The following is a 5,497-nucleotide window of genomic DNA, read 5'->3' on the forward strand; positions in this document are numbered from 1 at the left end:
GCCATCTCTCCAGCCCCGAGGAAAGGGTTTATTTGGATCACACTTCCACATTGCTGTTCATCACTGAAGGAAGTCAGGACAGGAACTCTAACTAGGAAGGAACCTGGAGGCAGAAGCTGATGCAGAGGCCACGGAGGGGAGCTGTTTACTGACTTGTTCATCTTGGCTTGCTCTCTGTTTTTTTTTGTTGTTGTTGTTGTTTTTGGGTTTTTTTGTTTTTTTGTTTTTTTTTTTTTGTTTTTTGTTTTTTTCCAGACACCTGGAACTCGCTCTGTAGACCAGGCTGGCCTCGAACTCACAGAGATCCACCTGGCTCTGCCTCCCGAGTGCTGGGATTACAGGCGTGCGCCACCACTGCCTGGCCTCAACCTGCTTTCTTATAGAACCCAGGACCACCTGCCCAGGGATGGCACCACCCACCATGGGCTGGGCCCTCCTGCATCAAGCACTAATTGAGAAAATGCCTTACAGCTGGATCCTATGGAGGCATTTCCTCAGCTGAGGCCCCTTCCTCTCTGATGACTCCAGCTTGTGTACCCAGTACCCTCTTCCACATCATAATCCCTCATTAAGGGAACACAAGGCAGGAACTGAAGCAGAGACCAGAAGAAACAATGCTTACTGACTTGTTCCTATTGGCTTGTTCCACTGGCTTTTTGATACAGCATGGGCTCACCTGCCTTAGGGATGGTAATGCCCACGGTGGGAGGTCAAGAAAATGCCCCAGAGACTTGCTCATAGGACAGTCTGATGGGCAAGCTTCAATTGCTCTCTTCCCCGGGGTTTCAAATTGACTGTCAAGATCACCCATCACATACCCATACACTCAGTTCTATACTTTTTTTTTTCAGTTCTGAAAAGCAAATCCAGAGCTTCTTGCATGCCGGACAAGTACTCTAGAGATACACCGAAGCCCCTACTTTCACCTCTTGCTCCCAGATCCCCAGATTGTGAAGTAGGAATTCTTTTTTGTTTGTTTGGTTTTTTGAGACAGGGTTTCTCTGTGTAGTCCTGGCTGTCCTCAAACTCACTCTGTAGACTAGCAGGCTGGCCTCAAACACAGAGATCTGCTTGCCTCTGTCTCTGCAATCCTAGGATTTAAGGCATGCACCACCACCTTGAGGCTAATCTTTTAATCTTTATTCCATGTCTTGGTTTTCTATTGCAGTGATAAAACACCATTACCCAAAGCAACAAAGGTAGGAAAGGGTTTATTTACACTTACAGGTCCCTAAATCAGTCCATCATGAAGAGAAGTCAGGGCAGGAACTGAAGCAGGGGCCATGGAGAAATGCTGCTTACTGGCTTGCTCAGCCTGCTGTCTTATACAACCCAAGACCACCTGCCCAGAGGTAGCAGTACACACAGTGGGTTGGGCCCTCCCTCCCATATCAATCATTAATTAAGAAAATGTTCCACAGACTTGCCCACAGGCCATTCTGATTGAGTCATTTTGAAGTTCCCTTTCCCCAAATAATGCAAGCTTATGTCAAGAACGCGCGCGCGCGCGCGCGCGCGCACACACACACACACACACACACACACACACACACACACACACACACACACACACACACACACACGACCACGACACCATCCAAACATAATTTAGATTCAGGAATGCTTGCTGACAGAATGGAATTTTCATCCTTTTTAGAACGTCTCTAGTGAGAAAGCGAACCCCAAAGAATACTAGGAGAAACACTGCCATCTGCTGGGCAAAGCAGGTCTTGTTTCCTTTAGGAAACAGGATCCAAGGAAGGTCAGAAGTTGGAGGGGAGAGGGAGGTTTTATTTTTATTATTGGGGAGCAGCGAGATAAGTTCACATGTAATTCAGAGTACTATATTGTGGAGACATTTCTCCACTTTCAACTTTACAAATCCAGGGATCACACTCGGGCTTCCAGATTCGTATTTGAACAGTGTTTTACCCACTGAGTGGTCTCAGTCGCCCCAACTTTTGCTGTGGTTTGGTGTGTGTGTGTGTGTGTGTGTGTGTGTGTGTGTGTGTGTGTGTGTGTTTGGTGTGTGTGTGTGTGTGTGTGTGTGTGTGTGTGTGTGTGTGTGTGTTTGGGGGGGGTGTCACTATGTGGTACAGGCTTACCTTGAACTGTTCATCCTTCAGTCTCTACCTCAAAAAATCAGCATGTACCTAGGGCCAGTTCTATAGGCCGGGCTTTGCTCAATCAGCTCCCATGTAAGGGGAAAATGCAGTAAAGCAGAAACTCAATTCCTGGCAGTATAAAAAAAAGTTAATTCAGAGAAGCAGGGCTATAAAGGAAGCAAATGTCTCCTGGGTGATAACTAGAAATTCCCTAACCTTTGACATTTTTCTCTTGAACAGACCTTATTTCTCATGAAATAAGGATAAGATTAGCCTGTCACATATACTTAAGAAAACCCTAATGGAGGGCTGAGAAGACAGTTTGGTTTGTCAGGTAATGGCTATGTGAGGATAAGGACTTGAGTTCAGATCACCAGCACCCACATAAAAAGCTGGGAGCTGTAACTCCAGTGTTGAGGTGAGCTATTGCTGGCCATCTGAGGTCTTGATGAATCTGCTAGGTCCAGGTTTGTGAGAGACCCTCACTCAAAAAATATATGGGGGAGCTGGGTGGTGGTGGCGCACGTCTTTAATCCCAGCACTCGGGAGGCAGAGGCAGGCGGATCTCTGTGAGGTTGAGGCCAGCCTGGTCTACCGAGTGAGTTCCAGGACAGGCTCCAAAGCTACACAGAGAAACCCTGTCTTGAAAACCCTACGTGTGTGTGTGTGTGTGTGTGTGTGTGTGTGTGTGTGTGTGTGTATGTGTGTTGGGGACTAAAGAGATGGCTCGGCAGTTGCTGCTCTTGCAGAGGACCCAAGTTCAGTTCCCAGCACCCACATGGCAGCTCACAACCATCTGTAACCCTGGCTCCAGGGTTACCTTTCTGGCCTCCACAGGCACCAGATACTCATGTGGTGCATCCACATACATGCAGGTAGAACACTGTAAAGGGGAAAAGGCACTTGCAGTGGCGCACACCTTTAATACCATCACTTGGGAGGCACAGCAAGGTGGATCTCTGAGCTCCAGGCCAGCTTGGTCTCAAAAGACACCTGATGTCACCTCTGATCTTCATGTGTGCACACAGAAGCACATATACCACACACACACACACACACACACACACACACACACACAAACTAATGTTGAATTAAGTTTATACTGAGTATTAAGGCTCTTAATTAAGTACAGGCATGGTGTTACAGATGTGTATAATCTCAGCTACTCAGGAGACTAAGGCTGGAGGGGGAGGATCTGAGTCCAGCAATATAAACTATATTGGTTATATATATATAAAATATATAACCAAAAAGACACAGATGGGGATGCCCAACTTGTAGAGTGCTTGCCTAGCATGCAGGAACCCTTGGGTTCAGTCCCTAGCCTGGAATAACTGGGCGAGGTGACTGCAGCCTATATAATCCCTGCCCTTGAGTGGTAGAAGCAGAAGGATCAGAGACTCAAGGTCATCCTTGGAAAGCGAATTCAAGAACACTCCGAGAGACGCCCTATCTGAAAAGCAAGACCCAGGCAGTTTGCTTTTGGGTCAAAGCCAGGAGTAGGGCAGCAAGCTGTGGTCCCCGAATTAGAGAAGTCCTTCGGAGAGGCGAACAGATAAACCATACAGGGGATGGCTGACAGCAGGAAGATCAAACAGGAGGAGGTCCACCTGGTTTCAAACGAAATACCCACTCCAAACAGTCGGAAGAGCTGCGGGTCCTACTAAACACTCAAGCATGGCTTGATATTTGTTTTCCCGTGGCCATGTTTTGTTTGTGGCAAGTTCCCCTCACGTAGCTATTCCAGCTTGCCCTCCTGCCCCCTACCTAAGCTCCTCAGATGTTGGGATCTACAAGGAGTGTACCACATCACTCCCGGTCAGTAGCGTGGTCCTTTAAATTCAAAACTGAAAACTAAGAGTTTTGTAACGTAGCCTGGGCAGCTCAGGAGACAATGCCCAATACTATCTCACTTTCAGGAGTGAGGTTGTTTTCGCCTGGGTTAATTCAGTTGTCAATTTTGGAGAAGGCTGCATGGAGGAGAAAGCGTGTGATATGAGGCTTGTGTCTAATTTCAGCTCTATCTTAACTTTCTTTTTATTAAAAAGGTGGGTTTTTTTAAAGCATTTATTTATCTGGGGGTGGGGGGACACATTGTCTCTGTCCACTGTGTGGGCTCCAGGGGTTGAATGCAGGACTTTGTCAGGCAGGCACCTTTACCCACCGAGGCTTCTCTGTTCCGTGTTTCTGCTCTTCAAAACAGGCCTAATGACGGCTTCACAGGTCGCTGCTGAGGAGAGAGAACGCTGCTGAACAAAAGGGCTAAGAGGAGGTGTGCCCGCCCATGCCCACACTGGCCTTGGACCGCTTAGGTAGCAGCAGAACTGAGTCTTGAACTGCTAACCTCCCTGCCTCCATGTGCTGGGACTACAGGAATTCTGACTACTAGACCCTTAATTCTCAAAGACTTCTGCGTATTTTCTTATCCAAGAGAACGAGAGGGGTAAGCGATCAAAACAGACAAAATTGGGCCTGACACGGTGGCGCACACCTTTAATCCCAGCACTCTGGAGGCTGGGGCAGGTGGATCTCTGTGAGTTCGAGGCCAGCCTGGTCTATCTATGGTCAATATAGCTAGGGCTACATAGAGAGACCCAGTCTCAAAAATAAAAATAAAATTTGGGGGAGCATTTATATGTTTTGTGTTTCTTTATTTGTTCTCTCTCTCTCTCTCTTTCTGTGTGTGTGTGTGTGTGTGTGCGTGTGTGCGTGTTGCACACACTTGTAATCCCAGCATTTGAGAAGCTGAGGCAGAAGGTTTGCCAGGAGTTCGAGGCCAACCCTGGCTACAAATTGAATGCTAAGGTAACACAGACTATATCACAAGACCCCCGTCTCTAACACAACAACAACAACAACAACAACAAAAACGTTTTCGTGTTCACTGGCTTATTTTAATGCACGAACTTTACAGAAAGAACTTAAGTCTTCCACAGCCACCAAATAAACTGGAGGGGGATAACGCTAAGAACCCAGCACCCTAACGGCTCGCACTGAAGCGCGGCTGTTCCTGGGTGGGGATGCTCTCCACTCACCGCCCGCGCGCGGCCGTGACGGGGGCGCATGGAGCCCGCAGCCCGCACAGCGCGTTCTGGCCTTCGACGGTCACTGGACGGCTCCTGCATCCCGCTCACTCCCATCTTTCCCTCTCCGAGCAGCATTTTCATCCGCACCAGAGAACTCCATCCTTCCCAGCCCAGCCGCGTCTCCCCCAACTCCAGCCGGGCAGAGCCAGGATCCTCTCCCCACCGCCACCGCAGTGACGTGCCCGGGAGTCCGCGGGCGCTGGGACCTGCCTTGCACCGCCTCCGCGCCTCTCCCCGCCTCCCGGGGCCCCTCTCCCTCGATGATTGGTCGTGGGCCCTGTCCGTCTTGACTCCAGGTCCCGCCCT

Source organism: Onychomys torridus, chromosome 20 (genome assembly GCF_903995425.1).
Source record: "Onychomys torridus chromosome 20, mOncTor1.1, whole genome shotgun sequence".
Lineage (NCBI taxonomy): Eukaryota > Metazoa > Chordata > Mammalia > Rodentia > Cricetidae > Onychomys > Onychomys torridus.